This window comes from Canis lupus, chromosome 32 (genome assembly GCF_048164855.1).
Source record: "Canis lupus baileyi chromosome 32, mCanLup2.hap1, whole genome shotgun sequence".
Lineage (NCBI taxonomy): Eukaryota > Metazoa > Chordata > Mammalia > Carnivora > Canidae > Canis > Canis lupus.
Window position 1 is genome coordinate 28,852,820 of NC_132869.1, and position 20,991 is coordinate 28,873,810.

The 20,991-nt window shown below is 39.9% G+C and overlaps 1 protein-coding gene across 1 annotated transcript in view; it reads right to left on the reverse strand.

Annotated features, from left to right (window-relative positions):
* The window catches only part of RORA (RAR related orphan receptor A), a 710,690-nt gene that overhangs the window by 106,270 nt on the left and 583,429 nt on the right, over positions 1 to 20,991 (reverse strand). The window lies entirely within an intron of this gene.

A 20,991-nucleotide genomic window follows, 5' to 3' on the forward strand; every position in this document is an offset into this window, starting at 1 on the left:
GATTAAATTAGGCATTCAAATCAGAAGACTCTAAAATCGACATTAGATTTTGAGTATCCAGTTAAGCCTTATGTCCCCAAAGATGACTTTCCAAAATCAAAAGGGCTTTCTAATAATTATACAACTTGCTTCTTTTACCTCTCTTATTGGGTTAATGATTCCTTGGGACTTACTCTGTCACAGGCACTTATTTGATGCTCTTTTTAACACTTAATTCACCCCAAACTCTCTTTTTACAGATGAGGAAACTGGAGCATAGAGAAATTAAGTAACTTGCCAGGAACAAAAGGCTAATTAATAAACTAAGTAACTTGCCAGGAACAAAAAGCAACCTTAAGAACAACCTTTGTAAGCCGATTCTAGGGTATGCACTCTGAACCATTATGTTATGACTCTCAAAATTTTTAAAAAAATTTTCCTTGAATTGGGCATTACTCAGTATTTTGAAAGCAGCAAGCTGACTTCTTCAGGAATCAAAAATTACCACTCTAGTAAATTTTAGGCATGTGTGCAAGAAATTCTTTAATCCCTAGCTTCTATAATTGAGCAGGGTTAGCATGTGTCATTATGAATTATTGCACAATTTAGTAAATTATTTAATTACTTACTAATGAAGAAGCATACTATACACAGTGGTAATTATCTTGTTTGAAAACAATGTTGCCATTTGTATATTTAAGAAACACTTGCTACACATTAACTCTTAAGGGGAATTCTTTCTTGTTTTGGGTTAATTAAACAACTCCAAATATTGGTAATGGAATGTTCAATAGGGCTGCAAGGAAACTAAAAAGTACAAGAGCCAACACTGCACTTTTAAGAGACTTCAAACAAAAGAAAAGATCTGTTAAAAACAAAAAAAAAGAGGTAATTTTGTATTTCACGTTATTCTACTTAAAAAGCGTAAGATAGAGATATTTGCTGGTTTCACTTTTCTAAATCATATCATTGCTACTCTTTTCATGGTTTTTGCAACATATATTGTATAGCATTTCTTTCACCTATTTAATCACCTAACAAATGGCCTTGATAGTATAATAATCTTAAGCACAGTCACTTAATTTTCAATAAATTTGAATACATTTTTGTCTACATTTATTGACTATAGTCATGCATGACCCTTTTATTTATAGAAAGACATAGTACATATACGGTCTTCAGATATTTTGAGAACACATCTTAAGTATAGATAAAAGTAATTTTTAGGGATCCCTGGGTGGCGCAGCGGTTTAGCGCCTGCCTTTGGCCCAGGGCACGATCCTGGAGACCCGGGATCGAATCCCACGTCGGGCTCCCGGTGCATGGAGCCTGCTTCTCCCTCTGCCTGTGTCTCTGCCTCTCTCTCTCTCTCTCTCTGTGTGACTATCATAAATAAATAAAAATTAAAAAAAAAAAAGTAATTTTTAAAATGTCATAATACAAGAAAGAGTGACTTGTTTAAGTGATGGTACACATTATTTATTTATTTTTTTAATGGTACACATTATTGAGAAGCTACTGATATATATTATTCGATTTGTTGTAAAGTCTTAAGTACAATAATAGCCTCAGAAACCCCAACTTGCTCATTCTTCCAAAGGCTAGGTACATATTGTATGGTGAAGGTGACTTTTATAAGCTAGAATGTAATGGTGACTTGATTTACATCTTTGATCCTTGAAATACAATGGAGGGAATGTGGCAAAGCCATTATAAACAAGGAAGAGTGAAATACAGAAATACCAGAATTGGAAGACACTCAAAGAGGTCAGGGGGTAGGTCTTCCTACTGCCAAGGATGTGAGCAGATAAGCCATTTATGTCTCACAGTTGCCTGCCATTAAATAATCACATATAAGCAAGACAAGTGATATTATCATGTTTTTTCTATTGTCTTATTTTCTTCTCTATTATTCTAAGGTCAAAATGCCATCTAACTGAGTAATTCAAATCATACAAAAGCTTTGCCATAGTATGAATACTACATATATTAGAACTATAGCCTAGATCGCAGGTTTCACTGTCAAACACTCAGTAAGAAACTGTTTCCTGTAACCAGTAAGAACTAGGTTAAATTTAAGCACTAAAAAACAAGAGAAAAGGAAAAAATATTAAAGATTTTATTTATTTATTCATGAGAGAGAGAGAGAGAGAGAGGCAGAGACACAGGCAGAGAGAGAAGCAGGCTCTTTGCAAGGAGCCCGATGCAGGACTTGATCCCGGATCCCAGGATCACGCCCTGGGCCAAAGGCAGACGCTCAACCGCTGAGCCACCCAGGCGTCCCAGAAAATATTTTTTTATATGTTCATAGCATCCACTGCTCAATTCATAGTGTAACATGAATTACACGGTGTTTATTTTATAAAACAGTGTTTTATCAACTAGAACTATAGCAAAACACATGGAGTACTCTGTTTTAATGGCATTTTCTTTCTTTTTTCCTCTTCATTGAAATACAATTAACATACAGTGGTATGTTAGTTTCAGGTGTACAACATAATGATTTAAGAATTCTATATAGTACTCAGGGCTCACCATGGTAAGTGTAGTCACCATCTGCCACCAAACAAAGTTTTTACCATCTTATTGACTACATTCCTTATGCTGTACAAAATAGTATTTTCTGATATTATTGCAGCAAACTAGAAGAATTGTATTTTGATCCAAGATTCAAATCTCAGCTTTTACACCTCTTTTTAAAGTATAATTTACATAGCGTAATACACGTTCTTTTTAGCATACAGTTCTTCGAGGTTTGACAAAGGTATTAATTAAATTACCACCAACTCCATCAATATATAGAAAAACTCCATCTCCTTTCTTCCAGGTTCCCCTGTGCTCCCCTGTAGCCAACGTATTCCCCTTCCCCAAACCCTGGCAACCACATAACTGTTTTGTATCCCTATAGTTTTGCCTCTAAATAATATCACTTAAATGGAATAATATATTATATAGCTTTTTACCTCTGGTTTCTTCTACTTGGCATGGTGCATTTCAGATACATCCCATGTTGTTGAACATATCAATAATTTGTTATTTCTATTATTCAGTAATATTTCATCCCAATTTATTCATTTCTTAACTGAAGGATAGTTAGGCTGTTTTCACTTTTTAGCATTCACAAATAAAGTTGCTAACATTCATGTACAGATTTTTGTGTAAACATGTTTTTATTCCACCTGGATAAGTAGGAATAGAACTGCTAGTGTGTATGGAATATAGAAGTTCAATGATAAGAAACGCCAAATGGTTTTCCAGAGTAGCTGTGCCATTTTGCATTCCTATTAGCAATGTCTGAGTTCTAGTTGTCCCGAACCCACACCAGCACTTGGTGTTGACAGATATTTATCTACATGTTGTCGGTTCTTGTTATTTGACATAGTTAGGTTTTATAAAGTCACTAGGACCACTGAAGCAGCCAATATTGAACAATTTGCCCCTAGGGGAAATGTAGGGTTAGACTCCTGTGAGTCTGTGCTCATAACCTTTTTATCATCTCATCAATATATAACCTTGTTTTCTGTGTATTTGTTTAAAGATACGTTATATGAGATATACTGTTCATTTACGAACATTGAACTCACAGCCAGCATCACTGAATGACACTTATTTCACATGTATTTTCTTTGTAAGGCACATCACAGCCTTCCTGTACTTGAGAACACTAGCCAGCACTTCAGCAGTATGCTTGAGGGCCATTTTACATAGCAAGATCACTAACAAAAAGCACAAAAAATAGGAAAACGTAGCACTAAGTAAACTGTGAGAAGGACACTTATTTACAGTATGAGAGCTGAGACAAGAAGACAGAGCAGCGCCTCATCAGACCTTAGCTGGGGATGTGTCTCAGGACACTCCACCCTGTGAACAAGTCTGAAAATGGCAGCCAGTATTGATTTGGGGATTATAAACAAATTTTAGTAAGTGAGCAAATTTGCAAATACAGAATCTGCCAATAATGAGAATCAACTCTATGTATGTATGTATCTATTCATCATTTTTTGCCATCCTACAATATCAGTTTAAATGTCACTGCCTTCAGGAAGTCCTGGACAAACTGCCAGCCTCCATCAGATGAGCTTTGGGTTCCCACTGGCATTCTGTTCTTCCCTTTCTGTAAACCTGATTCTTTATACCATTTTTCTCCCTGGTAATCATTTGCTTTCTTTTACATCTTCTTTACTACAGACTCTAAGAGGCAGGGAATTCATTATCTTCTCACCTTTGTATCTCTAGTAACACTAAGGTTTAGCACAGTGCCTGGCATATATTAGAAGATGGATAAAGATTTGTTGAATAAATAAATACTTCTTTTGAAACAAGTATGTGTGGTGGAAAGAGAACTGGAATTGGAGTTGGAAAATCTTATTTCTTATCCTGGTTCTAATACCTGGTGGCTATGTGACTGGTAACAAGTTACTTAGAGTTCTTGAGCCTCGGTTTCCTTTCTGTAAATTTAGAAAAACAATACCTATTGGTTACCCCAAAGATATAGATGCAATGAAACGCCGGGACACCTGCACCCCGATGTTTCTAGCAGCAATGTCCACAATAGCCAAACTGTGGAAGGAGCCTCGGAGTCCATCGAAAGATGAATGGATAAAGAAGATGTGGTCTATGTATACAATGGAATATTCCTCAGCCATTAGAAATGACAAATACCCACCATTTGCTTCGAGGTGGATGGACCTGGAGGGTATGATGCTGAGTGAAATAAGTGAATCGGAGAAGGACAAACATTATATGGTCTCATTCATTTGGGGAATATAAAAAATAGTGAAAGGGAATAAAGGGGAAAGAAGAAAAAATGAGTGGGAAATATCAGAAAAAATGAGTGGGAAATATCAGAACATGAAAGACTCCTAACTCTGGGAAACGAACTAGGGGTGGTGGAGGGGGAGGTGGGAGCGGGGTGGGGGTGACTGGGTGACGGGCACTGAGGTGGGCACTTGACGGAATGAGCACTGGGTGTTGTTCTATATGTTGGCAAATTGAACACCAATAAAAAATAAATTTATAAAGAAAAAACAATACCTATTGGGGCACCTTGGGTGGCTCAGTCGGTGAAGCATCTGACTTCAACTCAGGTCATCGTTTCAGGGTCCTGGAACTGAGCCTGGCGTTTGGCTCCCTGTTCAGTGGTGAGTCTGCTTCTCCCTCTCCCTCTGCCCCTCCACCTGCTTGTGTTCTTTCTCTCTCTCTCTCTCAAATAAATAAATAAAATCTTAAAAAAAATCTATCTACCTTTCAAGATTTTTAAAGACCTTAAAGTTGGACAGGAAACATTAAAACCATTAGTATCTGGCACATTGGCAATGTCCGATAGTCACTGGATTGGAATGGTTTATGAGACAAACTAGGTGTTGATGAGCAACACAAAATATACCGATGAACAGTGTGAACAGTGAGTTTATTCAGCCATCTGGATAGTACCAACTCTTCATGGATTTAGTCGTATGTACTTAGGAAACCCAAATAGTTTGGAGAATTATTCACTTTAGAAGCAGATGTTTTCTCACTCTATCAATCTAACTCCACTCTTCAGGATCAAAGGTTATGTACATCACATATTCTATGAAATGTCTTCACAAGAACTGATTGATGATTTATCTGTTCCACTTCAAAACTATTTTCTGGATATTTGAAAGTGATTTTTCAATAACAAAATTAGAGTTTGTGTTCTCTGAAAACAAGATTTTCTCTTTCAAATATTCCTGATAAAACAAAAAATTAAATGCAATTAATAAATGCATGATGATTCCACCTGAAATATTTTCTTAAAAAGATCTATTATGTCCCTTAAGGTTTTCAGGGAATAAAAATCAATAATGTCTTTTTTTAATATTTTATTTTTAGATAATCTTTACACCCAACGTGGGGTTCAACCTCACAACCCCAAGATCTAGAGTCATGTGCTAAGCCAGCCGGGCACCCCTCAAATCAATAATTTCTATAAAATTATCACAATCCTCCTGCGTGCAACTAAGGGCAATGATACAATACAAATGGTAAAATGCAGTGGAAAATAAGCTGTATAAATAATGCAGTGGTTACATCACCGAAAATGTATACATATGATTGCCTTACAAAATTATGATGATCAGATATGATTAAGTGACACTATATAAGATTATTGGTCTTCAGTACATGCAAAACATGGTGATTCACTGACAAAGGAAGCTAATGGTAGGGAGGGAGAGATGTCACATCTGTGCATTTGATTACACAGCAGAACAGGTAGGTAAAATCAAGAATCATTATTTTATGTGAAACCTTCTTGTTTCCTAACTCACGTTTATATTAATTTTTCTTGAGACGACATTTTTTAAACACATGGATTCTTATAGGGAACCTAACAACACGTCTAAATTAAACCTAGGGTTTAAAACACCATTTGCCGACAGGCATCCTGCAAGTGTTTTCCACAGAGGCACATCACTTCCGATTATTTCCAGGCTATTTTAAATGATCTTGGACAGGGCTACTGAATGACTTGTCAGGGAACAGGAAAACATTATGACACCACTTCTCCAGATTTCTTCCCACAACATGAAATATTTGGGATCGTTCTAATGGAATCAAAGCTAGTTTAAGAACAAGTTAAGCTTCACTTTAAAGCTTTCAGTTTTAGCTGGGGGAATGCTTCTAACATATGGCAGCTGGGCTCTGACTCATAGCAACCTTCAAATTCTGGCCAAAATGTCTGTTTCCTGAGATTGTGTCTGATAAGCCTGTGCATTCCTGGTGGGGCTCAGCAGGCATTCAATAAATGCTATTGTTGGAATGAATGAATGAATTAAAGGGATTCTAATTATGAGTTACAAATTCCTCCATCAACAAAATAATCCCATAGGAAAGCTGCGATGTACTTGGAATTCATATCTATGAAGAATTCAATTTTCGGCTCCTTTACAATTTTTTTTTATCATCTATGCTCAACTTGGTCTTTCTTGGTTTTTTTTTTAAACCAAAGTGTGAAAAGCACATAAGCATTTTCTAGAACATGAGAGACAAGTATAGTTCTTAGAAAGTTTCATTTGTATGTAGCTTGTGCATGATAATTATTTTTAAATCTCAGTTAATCATCAGATATTTTCTGGGAACAGACTGTGGGTGAGGCACCATGTGAGATATTTGAAAAAGGAAGTTAAAAAAATCTTACCCTTGCTTACACACCAAAAAATAATCGTTAGGATTAGTAGAAGGTATGCAGGTTCCAGTATATCCACAAGGCAAATGGTTATCTAAGTAATACTAAATTAGAATTATTGAAGAAGTATAAATAATTGCTATACCACTTTTCATAATTAGAGACCTCTCATTCAAAAGCATTATGACATGGAACATGGAAGAAAACAGAAAGAAAGATCTGCAAAGATACCACTAAAATTTTAAAAACTAAAAGTTCGTATCTGTTCTTAAAAAGTCTCTCGGGTGTTCATTCAGAGACTATTTAACTCTTACGTAAGACTCAATTTTGCAAACCTTTATATCTGATTTTCCAGTATATAAAATATATTTTAAAAAGCACAGCAGAAAGGAGTTCAGAGTTTTGCTCATAGGTGCAAGAAGAAACAATAAATACTAAAAGAAGAGATAAAGAATGATAAAAAGTATGGCAGCACGGGGCCATTTTAGCATAGGGGCAAACAACCTGCCACACCTGCAGAGAGACTCTGAGGACATCCTGTATTACAGCATACTATACACACCATAATAATTAATGTTTATAATGATTTTGAAACATTAAGAATGGATTAACCCTGAAATAAGTAGACAGGGACTTACATAATATATTTCAAAAGGCCTCCCTCACCCCCAAATACAGTGAAGTAGCTTAGGCACTTATAGAGACATACTGCAGAAAATTAATTTATATGGGATATCTTATTTTCTAATAATGTCTGTGAGTGCAGTATTGCTATGTATAATTCAAATAATAACTCTAATTACTTAAAACCTTACAATTAGGGTCTTAGTTATTTCAGTAAGCAATACTCTGAGGACCTGTGGAAAAATAAAGAGGTTTTCATAGTAGGAATAACTGTTTTATACAGTGGAATTTCATTCAATTCTAATATTAGCCAAATACCAATAAAATAAAAACTGTTCAAATACCCTCTCCTTTTAAAGCTACGATGTTTTTGTAAATGTTTACTTGAATTTTGAGTGTTCGGGGCTGAGGTTTAAATATGTATCATTATATTAAGATACTTGCTATTTATATAGAAGCCATCACTATTTATACAATAATGTTTAACCTGCCGGAATTCTGGAGAAGCAAAGGTTAGCAGTTAAAGTAAGTTCAATATGGAAATAAAAAAGAAAGAAAAACCTGAGCACAACTTAGCATTGTTGCATTCAGTGCAGGTGAAGTGGTAGGTTTTTCAAAGTACGCTTTATACATGCACACACATGATACCAACACCTTTTTCATGGCTGCAACAATTCTTTTTCAAAACTGCTAGCCTGTTTCCAGGGCAGCTGCAAAACATCCGTGAACACTAGTTAATTTATTGGAGTCATGGAAACTGCTGCCTCTACACCTACCAGGCTAGATCCACATTGTGCAGACTCTACGATGCAGGAACCGAAGGTCCTGAGATGAATTCTCTTCGCTCCAGGCTAGACGGAGCAAGGGGAAGCCACTGCTGTGACTGTTCTGGGCCATACCTGCGGATTATCATCACTTTCACTCCACATATTGTCCCAACTCCAGAGTAACGCTTTTTGTATTAAAATTACCATGATTTTGCTATTACATTTATCATCATCATTAGCAGTAGAATGTGGCTGTTAATGAAAACGGAGTTTAAAGGCTACCATTTGACACTTGACAAATGTCCAGGAAGAAGAATAAGCAGGCAGGGCTCGTTAACCCCACTCACAAGTGGGGTAAATAAAGCTTGGAGAGATTTCTCAGCTCAGCTTGGGTCATGCTGCTAACAGTAGAGCTGGGACTTCAACCAGGGTTTCTGATTCCCTAATCTAGTGTGTGATAAACGTTAGCACATGCTCAATATTGAAAACTGATTTCCAGTTAAGAATTTATATACTGAGGGACTCAGATTAGCAAGTTTAAGGAAAGTTTTCCATAAAAGGATATTTGAAAGTGAAACAGGAAGCTTATACTTTTTCAGAAGATTTTTGTGACTAATTCTATCTTTTTTTTCCTGCTCATACATTTTTATATTATCTGTTCATTCCTACCACAGAGTTCTTCAATAGTATGCCACCAATAAATCACCAGTTAATTGTTTATTAATGAGACAGTCTACAGAAAACAAACTCCTAGGATGCAGAGCATAAACCAAAATGGGTCATAGGACAGTTGTCTCAAAATCTCTAGTCCTTTAGTGTGATAGTAATACACAGAGTGCTTGTAAAAGCCTGGTACCCGTCATGACACCATCCTCAGAAGTAAGGAATATATTTTGAACAGCTCTCTCTCTTTTTTAAGGTTGTCTTTTTCATTAACTTATTTATTTTTCATTTAACTTATTTAAACTTTCCTTGTACCTTCCAATATGTTATCCATTCAAAAGGGTGGAGGGTGGGTGGGAATGGCAGTCCACGCAGGCAGTATCACATGTATTTTCCAATAGCATAAGGTAGTGATTCCTATGATTAATTCTAACACTGACTGTCTTCCACGTTTAAGGAATGATCATTTGGCATCTTTACCCCACAGAACTTTGCTCTTACTACCCTTTGCTTGGTATGAAATACTGAACGAGCTTAAAAAGGAATCATAATAGGTTATATTACCTTTAAAAATTATATTATTTGGTACTAGGGCTTTTGAAATAAAACATGAAATATTTAATTGGGCAAAATAGCATGCAATATTTCCGGCAAGGAATTTAGATAGAACAAAAATGCGGTAGCCATGGGAGTAAACAACTTACATAAAGTCTCAGGTAGAGACACGGAAAGACCCAGGATAAAGTCCTCAAGGTCTCGCTTCTATTCAGTGTTCTGACTTTTCGGCCACACTCGAGGAGATGACAATAGGTATCTATCTGTGGCAAGTCCCTGACATGGAAATGAGATGGCCTAACTTTCATCATCTGCAATGATCAGAAACGAAGCCGTTTATATAGATATAAATATCTGCCATAACAGACACCACCGCATCTCAACTAAAAACGGGAAGACGCAGACGAGGTTGATGAAAACGAAATCGTGATACACTAATCCTTATCCCATCACCAAAGTGTTGCCCAAAGAGGGGCCTCCACGGCTTCAGGATAAAAGGCACAAATCATGGACTACCCACTGGGGCTGCCAGGCCAGAGAAGTGAGGGAACGGCCCTTTCTTCAGAGGGCTGAATGGCTGGACTCTCTCGAATGAATAGATAACACCATCGAAGAACAGACAGTCGACATGAAAGTGGAAGCCAACGAAAACAGAAGAACGGAGGAAAACCATCAAAGGAGTGAAAAATAACAAAAGTCTGGGGACTGATTTGATCAGCACCCACATGCTAAACCTGCAGCACGGGAGAGCTGTTTGAAGCCGCTAAAGGGATTTAACACAATCTGGAATGAACAGAATTTGCCATCAAATAGAATAGAAGGGCCACCAAGAGACCTTAAGGAAGGACAACCTAATGGAATGTGAACCCTGCAAAGAGAGCTCACTTGGCAACGTCCTTTTGAACATCTCAATCATTCTAAAGTGCTGTTTAAAACACACGCGCACGCACACACACACGCATACACACACACATGGTCTGGAGTCTGTGGGGAATTTTGATGGGAGCTGCTCATCAAAACTCTTAAATAATGCAAGGCAATGGCAATCCATCCGATCTTCCACTCTGAGGACCCGAAGCAAAGAACAGACGCAGGTTTTATCAAAGCAGCTTCTAATCTTTCTAGCACATCTGCAATGTCCATCTCACCAGGGGCGACCTTCCGAGTGAACTTTGGGAGAGATGTGCTCTTTGGTTTTGTCTGGGTTGCAGTTTAATTCAGCAGGAAGCGGGCCGTGGCTGGGAACCACAGCACAAAGAAAACCGCGGTAAGGAGGTAAAAAATGCGGGACTGATCGACAATAAGTGAGATGAAATAAACGACTGGTAGTTTTTTTTTATGAGACCAGCAGAATAAAAAAACATATGATGGGTTATCACTTTTAAGGCTTATTTCCCATTGCTGCTACTAAGTAGGTAATGATAGAAACAGCACAATTGAGCCATAGCACCCAGATCAGAGAGAAAGACTGAGTGAAGGAGAAAATTAAAGGATCAGAGAGGCTCCTTAAGAACCTATCCAATCCAGGGCAATCACCTGAATAAAACTTTCAATTTCACCCAAGTATGATGCCGGTAAATTGCATTGTGGAGATAAAATATACAGTCTTTTAAAAATTATTGTTTTCATACAGGTGATTGTCCATAACATGTCTGCATTTAGAGTGTTTGGGTTCATGTAAGGTATAAAATCATCAGATGACCAAAAGTTGGTGCCTGTATTTGTAGTAAAGCTAAGAAGTCATATCATGTAAAGTTTATGTGCCAGTGGTCTTTCCTGTGCTAACCTAATTTAGGACAAAGCAGAGGGAGGAGGTATTCCTTAGTTCCTATACGGCAATGGGAGTTTGCATAGGAAGGAAAAGAGAATTTCTCTTCCCACTTGATTATCTTCCCTCTGTTGGGCTGGATATTATTATTACATAGGCAGTGGGGAACAGAAAATTCTTCACTCTTGAATACATTCAATCTCTCAGATCTCAAAAGATCTCCACGAGTCTCCAGAATGGAAGTGGCCGGAATCTTGTTCTTGATTTCCTTCTGTCTCTCACCCTTGGTGTTCATTCCGTACCCTACCAGGCGTCCAGCACAGAGTCAGTGTGAGAACAGGACATGGAGGGGGGAGGGTGAGGAGAGGGATTTAGTCCGCCTTGGCTTTAACCCTTCTCAAAGTCTTCAGGGTCTGTACATGCCTGGATTCCTATCAATGTGAAAATAAGTAGGTTTGTTTCATTATCCTATCCCCACATTTTACTTTCTTTGTCCTGGTAGAAAACAAAATCACCATCCACGTCCATCTCAAACAATCTTAAGTTTGGCAAAAATTGAGAAGGATGGAGTCCTCTTTGCATGAAGGGTCTGGAGGACTCTGAGCACCTAGTAGGTGCTCAATAAATACCGGCCAATCGGGCAGGGCTCGTTTCCTCTGACAGCTGGCCAGAGGCGCAAACTGCTTTGGGAAGCCTGATGAAGAGACCCGCCTTTCTGGCAGAGCCATCTCACTCTTTCATCACTGCACTCAAAGATATTACTGATGTTGGTCCTCTGGTTTTGCTGCTTTTTTCCTCTGACTGGACTAACTGAGTCTACTCTGCTCACTAGCTGCCACTTCAGAATCCTGTCACGCAGCGGAAGGCCAAAGGACATTTTCCCCTAAGTCCTTTTAACTTCCTGGCATTCCGTGTTTCAACCCCACATTAAAGGTGCTAATGTTTCATCCTAGTCCTACCAGCCAATGGGTGGCCTCAAGTCAGACTAGGCAGGGCTTCTATCGGCTCTTTCCCTGTTGGGCACGGGGAGAAGGAACCCAGAAAAATGTTTCCTCAAGCTCATTTTGCAATTTCCCTTTGGATACTATCACTAAAGTTATGAGATCATTTATTAAGAAACAGACACATTCTAAACTAACATACAACAGATGTCAACCCAGGGCCACTGTTGGCCAGCAACACCTATTTCTTGCAAGTTCTCAAAAATATTTTTTTTTTCTTTTTGCTGGCCTTCCCCCCACCCCCTGCTCTCACCCCACGCCCAATCATCTTATAATCCATTCAAGCTGGTATATGGATTCTGTCTCTCTTCCAAGACGAGACCTGACAACTTGAAAAACAAAAATGAACCTCCCCTAATTTTGGCAGGTTTCTCCAAGCCTCAACTAACCCCAGGCAGAGACTGGTGGACGTGCGCCCAGTGGGAGCCTTAGGTTAGAGCCATAATTTTTACCTGCTTTAGCGAACACTCTCCTGATATGTTCTTGAATTCTCATCCTTGGTATATTGCAGGCCCAGGCATTAGCAAACCCAGCAGACTGGTATTCTCTGCAGTTTGGCAGAGCAAGTCATCTGTCCTGAGAAGCTGAGATGTGAGATGCTTCTGCTCCCACAAGGATCTCTCTCTGTCTCTCTGATTTACCCTGTTCCCGATGGTAAAGTATTTTCTGCAAACATGAAATTAGTTATATTTTAAGGGCTTTGGAATGACTAATTTCGACTAAGTTAAACAGGGCAATGTAGTGACTCCCAAGTGACTCGATCTGTGATTCTTGGGAAGAGTTTAATGGACATTTTATTTTCGTTCAGGGTGACCTCACCAATCTTTGTGCAAAATGCCCTTTCTTTGTTGTTTCTTTTATTTTTTTTCCCTTAAAACAAAGTAACCACAATTTTCTAGACATTTCCTAGGGAAGAAAACTCTAATTGCATTTTACTTATCTTTAAGGCCACCGTTCAGGAATTAAAAAAAAAAAAAAAAGAAAAAACAACCAAAATAAACCCTTCTATTTTAAAATTAAAAGTGTAGGTGAAGGTGATTATATCTTTCCAAAGTCAGTAAAACAAATGTGTTGCATAAGTCATTTCAATTCAATTAAGAGAAACAGGTCAGATGCTAAAATATTAGTAAAATCAATTATGAGTAATAGGTCTCCTGTTAACATGTATCACTACAACCGTCTCTCTCATAATTTTTGAATAAATTTACATTTGTTTCATATTCTCTGTGTGCCTGTAATGTACATGTGTGTCCCTGACCAGAGAACCTTCTCCATTCCCTTTTCTTTATTACATTTGCTCTGGTATGCCTTGGACTAGCCCTAATTTAGAGAAGGTTTCTCCAAGAGGAGAGAAAGTCAGCTGGTAAGTTGGAAGGAGCTAGGGAGCCAGGCGGATCTAACTTTGAACCTTGTTTGGTCACTTGTCAGCTGGTCAGCTGGGTCACTTGTCAGCTTCATCCCTCTGAGCCTTGGTTTCCTTATCTGCACATGAGGGTCACGGTACTTTCCCCATGGGGTTGTTGTGTGATTTAAGTACGACAACCCCTGCAGCAGTCCCTCCAGAGTGCCAGGCACATGGTGTTCAATCATCGTCTCCTTCTGGTCTCCTTTCCAAGTCCACAAGTTATTAATATCTAAGAGAGCAAATAATCATAACATTTCAAATTTGATATCTAGGTCTTGTGTTAGGATTAGGGTCACCAAAGTCCCCTGAAAAAGGAGCATCACCCTTGATCTTTACTGTTAATTAAAGGGGGGACCCTCAGATTCTCATGTAGATAACTCATGAGAAGGCAGATCTAGGGGACAATAAATTTGCTGCTGGGCCTTCAGTAAGCCTGTCCTTCAGACCGAACAGGTGACATCTGATGTGGGGAAAAAAAGAATACCACACTGAGTCCATACTATAATTACAAGAACATAGAGGTGACATGCATATGATAAGAGATGAGAACGGAACACTGGAACATCTTTTTGGTAGATTAGTGAGAAAAATGGGCATATGGTTCTCCTCTTCTGTAATATCCTTTCTCATTCTTAAGATGAGGTTAGACATGTAGGTGGAAAACAGAGAATCTTATGGGGGTTCATCCATTTAGTTGACAGGCTATCTAGTCAAGAGGTAAATATCTAAGGAATGGAACTCAAAAACGATTTGACTTTAATGGAATACTTCTCTCCCAACCGCACAGAAGGAACACAAATGTTGATCACGTTGAGGAAGAGGAAGGAAGGACCATTTTGGAGGATGGCCATCAGCTGAGGGGAGCAGACTTGGAGGGAGCCAGCTCCATACAGGAGCTTGAAGAGGTAGAGATGGGAGAAAAAATAGAAATGCAAAAGTTGCAGGGGCGAGGCAAGTAATGTAGGGTGGGTGGGCAGTAAGGGGTTGATTCTTTTGCTCTGTGTGTGCATTGGTATGTGTTGGTATGTGTTTATTTTTGAAGTCAAGAGGCATCCATAAGGTGCACCAATGAGCTCAAAATTTCTTAAGAAAGTCCCAAGAAAGTATTCGAGAGTTTAGAGGATAGCTCACTGACACTCTAACTTATAAAGATGTCGCCTCTGCCTTCGGTTCTGTGAGCCTTGAGGGGAAGGGGGCAGCAGGGCCGAGTAGGAAGGGCAGGGACCCTGGGGTGTGACAGCATGAAGTTCAAGCCCACCTCTGTGGCTCACCAGCTATGCAGGTTGAGCAGGTTGCTGAAAATCTAAAACTTGGTTTCTTCAATTAACACTCACGGTTACACCTCCTAGTCATGGTATCATGAGGTTTAAATGAGATTATACACACATACACACATAACTACATGCATATAAAATGACTGCAACGTAGTAAGCTCTCAAATAATATATCTCTTCTTGCTCAAGGAGCAGAAGAGATAAGAACTCCCATCTCAACACAATGAGAAAATTAACAAAGTCCAGGATGTGGCTCCATCTAGATTTATGTGCCCAGGGAGGGATCAGAACATCCTTCTCCGGGAGCCATGGGTTTAACAGCTGCCGGTGAAAACAGACAGCACTACCCTACAGGCCCCCACTCTGCTTCCCAGAATGTGGTGGTGGATTAGCTGCCATTACCCGCAGTCAGAAATCCTCATGCTCTCTCATGTTTCTTCATCTCAGGGCTGGAGCACTTGGCTGAGCTGATGGCTTGATACCTGTATTTTGAATCCTATAATACCCCATGCTTGGGGTCAGGGGATACAGATAAAGGGGCACAGGGCAGCTTCTGTTCTCTACTGAGCCCTTGGAGAGACTGTTTCTAAGTCCCAAAGATGTGCCTGTCTCATCTGGGAAGCTGGTAACAGAAAAGAATAACACCCCAGCCAGTATCTCTCTAACCAGCAACACGTATCATGAAAAAGGGAGGGAAGATTCACCCCCAAAGTCTCATGAGATGGGGCTCCAAGCACTTACCAGGCGCAGGCAGGTAACTCTGTACCTGGGGCTCCAGCAGCCGGGAGGAGAAGGCTAATCGTGGGACTTGAGTTTACCCAGCAAAACCCATGACAGACAATGCCTGGTAGGCAGAGGAACAATGTGAGACCCTGGTAGCCAGGGTTTGGGGAAACTGCCCTCCTCTAATACAGCTAGTTCATAAGGAAACTGTTTGTGTTTTCTGTTTGCCAGAAAAACCTTTGTGCATTGCTGGAACCTGTTTGTCCTGAACTCCTAACAATAAACACATGGCAACCAGTTCTCCAGATGACAAGTCCTTTTGTTAATGAGCAAGGAATGACTGACGAGGCCTGGCTGCTATGAGAACCCTTAGCTGCCTGGAGTCCCGTGGACCAAGGTTGAAGGGGGCTGGCTGCTTTGGAAAGAAGTCTTGTTTCCTCACTCCATGCTGCTCCTTCACATCCGGCAACCCATGAGCATTGTTATGGATAGATCTCATTTGGGTGAGCTGCATTCATTTATTTTTTAATTTTAATTTTTTAAAAGATATTTTATTTAAATTCAATTTGCCAACATACAGTATAGCATCCAGTGCTCATCTTATCATGTGCCCTCCTTAATGTCCGTCACCCAGTTACCCCATCCTCCCACCTACCTTCCCTTCTGCAACCCTTTGTTTCTGTCCCTTGAGTTAGGAGTCTCTTATGGTTTGTCTTCCTCTCTAATTTTCCCCCACTTGGTTTCCCTCTTTCACTATTTCTTATATTCCACATTCATTTCATCCAAAAAGTGCCAATGCTATGCGGGAAAGCAAATGCATCTCCAGAAGACTCCTGATTCTCAATATAAAGAGTTTTAGAAACACACAACTTGGTAGGTACAAATCCACTCACATACATATGACACTTTACATCCTGTTTAATGTATGTATGCATACATACAGACACACACATGTATTTGTGGTTTGGGTATTCACAAGGGCAAGGTAAACTTGAGAACATGTGAACCGATAGTGTTAAAAAATTAAAAGTAGAAGTGTTGATCAAACCCCATAAGGGTGTGTGTTTCTCCAGGCTGGTATGATGACGTGTCTCCGGCGTGTATGAGACTAGTGCCAGCACATGCACCCGCTCTCTCTCCTCTCACCTCGTTGTCTATTAAAATCTGTCTCCCACACTTGCTGGGCACCCTCCCAGTTGCACGAGGACTGTCACTGGTTGGCAAGGATTGAGAAATTTTGACTTCTGTTTGTTGTTTTGCTGGTATCTGTTGTTAACTAAAAGTTAGACTATCCCTTGTAGTCCTTAGAAAGGTTCAGAAAGAAATCAAGAGTTTGGAAGAGCACCAAAGGCGTGTTTAGGGGAAGTCTCAAGGAATTCCAGTGGTCACAGAGTTTAAGAGATTCTAATCTTGGAACCAAAACAGACCCCAAATATGTCAGAACCTCGTTCCAGGAAAAGAGTTTGGAGAAGGAAGCTTCTCAGGTAAAAATAAACTGATTTTCCTTGAATAATCTCGCACTTTGCACAAATAAGAGTGACCACACCTCCGTTCCATGGTTGGGGCAAATCCAGGTTTGGCACGATTAGCTCAAAGGTTTGCTGAGTCAGTGACAAGGCTGTAGGAAAGCCCCTTGCTCCCAGCCCAGTGTCACACATAACTCTGAAGCAGATCTCCAAGAAAATAACTTGAAGAAGATTGGATGGAAAAGGTCTCCCCGTGTGAGATGGGCTTCATATAAAAAGACGCTGCATTTTGAGGAAGACTTCCACAGTATCAAAGTGTTTCAAAACAACATCAAAAACAACCCCCCCCGGCAGCCCCATGATTTTTCCTTTCTATCTGAGAGGAAGTTATCAAAGGCAAGGTTGATAGATATTCTCTGCTGGTGAACCCAATGGGTTCAGTCTTTTTCGGGCTCAGTGTTATGGTCTCAGAGCCCACCACAGTGCTTGGCACACCACAGTTGGCCTTTTTATTTTTCAGATTACTTGAATAAATAAAGAAGTCATGCAGGGTGGAGGACCTAGTTGGTCCTCTGTCAGCGCTTGTCCACTAATTGAAACAAAAAGGTGATACCCGTGCCAGTGAAATTTGGGGCCTCTATTTTTACCTCAAAAATACAGGAGCAAAAGGTGAACTCTGTACTGAGTCTTGAAAGGCAGCAAGATTTGAGATAACGACTCAGCAAGAGGCAGAAAAGTGAGTGAGAATCTGGCTCAGTGGACACCCTGTCCACAGGCTCCCTCAGAGGGATTATAGGCAGAGCTGTCACGGGCCAATTTCAATGCCTGTGAGTTTCATAATGCAGCGGATGATGAGCCATATTAATCACGAAGAAAGAATAAAGCAAAAACATATATACAGATAGAAAAGCCTCTAACAGTGAGCTTCGTTAAGTCCAGTCTTTATTAGGTCTGCAAAACTGGGGATGGGGCAGATTTGCCCCAGAGAGGGCAGAAAGCCTGGCTGCCTCTGGTCCTTGACAACAGGTGCTAAGCCCGAGCTGGAGCAGGGTTGTTTCAGGCATAGGGTCCTACTGTGTTAGAGACTGGGGTGGCCCTGTGCGCATGGAGGTGGGGGGGAAGCGAGGAAGCTGAGACTGAGATGCTTAAAAAGGGTGTTGTGCTCTCGAGAGTGATAATGGGAAGTCAAACTCTGGACTCTGGTTCTCAAAACTATTAAGTCACAGAGAAGTGACTGGAGCTTATAGCTGAGGGCAATTTTGAATGGATTTTGAATGAATAATCATTCAATGACACGACCCTTATAGACCACAGATAAGCTGTTCAACAGTCTTCTATTACTACGTATTTTTCTTTTCTTGGCCATTAACACTTAGCTTGGCTGGTTTTCTCCTCTTGTGTTCCCGAGGTGTTGGCAGAACTAACTAGGGACTCTAAGAATCTGATGGCAGCACCATGCTCAGAAACAGTAATGGAACAATGCTTGAGTAGCAGGACTTAATCCTCTCTCAACTTTGACCAAGTGTGGAGTACACACTGACACAGAGCCCTTACACACACACACACACACACACACACACATCTTGAAACCTATTCTTTTGTGTGCATTCCAGGTACCTGGCATACAGCAGTGCCCAATAAATATGTCAAATGTTGAATGACTGGATTAAAATAGTAAGAAGCAGGATACCTACTCCATGCTACATTTGCTCCTACCAAACCTCAACTCACCATAAAATTATGTGGACACAACTTTTTTCCATGTATTTATTCTCCCTAATGGAACTTTGTGAGAATCAGGATGCATAGATAGTATGTTCTTTCTTTATACTTTGGTGACAAAGGTAAAAATAATTTATTTTCTCATTTCAAGATAGCAGAAAGTCATCTTTCCTGTGAGGTGTTGTTTTTTTTTTAAGTAAACTCTGTGTCCAATATGAGGTTTGAAGTCATGACCCCAAGATCAAGAGTCACATGCTCTACCACAAGTCAGGCAGGGTACCTATCTTCTGAGTCTTATCTTTTAAAGGCAGTCTCTTCCTCAACCTCCCCCTCCCCCAATTACTCTTCAAATGTTGCTTCCCCAAACAGACAATTTCTTTGGCATTTTTCTTGTGTTACCATTTCCCAAATCTTGCTAATCTTCTGGATTTGAAGCTCATGCAATTTTTTTTCATGCGATTTTTTTAAATATACATTTGTCCCAACACCTCCTGCTGACACATGCCCAAAGGTGCTCAGCTTAAAAAGGGAGTGGTCTTCAAAAACATAAACTAGGTGTTCCCTGATCAAATGAAAACTTGACAGGTATTCTCACAGGGAATACTGGAACCTTTCTCTCACCAGCTGTACAAAGGTTAAAACTTGTTCTTGGCAAACGAGTTTACACTGAGGTATCCTACATGGACTGTCCCTTCCTGTGGTTCACTAAATTCTAATTGCAATTATGTTGGACATAAGCTGCTTACTGTAATGTTTTATAATGAAAAGTGCACTCTCCAGAATTCAATACCCAGTAATGGCTTCTTTGATTTAAAGCATGATTATGGTAATAAAACCACTACACAAATGGACACATCTTCTTCAGTAGCTCATCTTTCTTTGGAGACAAAGGCAAGTTCTGATTCCTCCGACTGTTGAGGATCAAATTTAGTTTTAGACACTGTCAGCAGCCATTCCAGTTTGATTTGATCCTCCGTGTTATAAAATATCTTGGGGCTACAAATATGGCCACCCATCTTCACAGATGATGTATTATGATGATTCCTTTTGGGTACATTCATCATCAGTGGGGTTGTGGGATGTTTGGTTTTGCTTTGTTTGCTTAAATATGTGAATTTTATTGCAGAAGAATATTATAACCCATAAGGGAACCCTGAAACTTACTCATAACCCTTGAACCTTAAACACACTGCTTTCCTTCTTCATCACTCTCACAGCCTCGACATCTGTAGCATGCAAGCTGTCTGGCCCCCATGCTTCTTTGTATCATTACTTCAACATAATGAATCATGACGGATTGTAGCACAAGCACCAGCCATTCTGACCACTTCACTGGGGCTCAGGAACTGGCAGGACAAACCCAACTGCCCAAGATTTTAGGGCTCTATGATTTCTAAGGTGTAGAACCACAGACATTGCTTGAGGCGCTTTCTGAAGAAGATGCATAGCTTCGCCTGCATTTCTGGGCCTAGGCACAGGAAGCCATTGTCCACATGAGGCTGATCCTGATCCTCTCTGTTTCATTTATCCAAAGCGGCTTCTATTTCACAGAGTTCCATCCACCTTCTTGGAGGCCTTCCCCAACCATTCCTGCCCAGTAACTCTCCTCTGCCTTCCTTTCAACTCCAGGAGCTCCCACGGTCAGCATCTCTCAGCATCTCCCTCTGTTGCAAGACTGTCCCTGTTTCATCCCCCTGACCACACTCCACTATTCCTGGAGTGAGGATCCGCCTTAGCCTTCCCTGGAGCCCCCAGGGTATGGGATGCACTGCAAATATTAGCGCATATTTACACAATGATCCAAGTAACATTGCTGATCGACAAAACCGTCCATTGGAAAATTAAGTAAGTGAAAATAATGTAGAAAATGGGGTGAATGGGTGATGGGCACTGA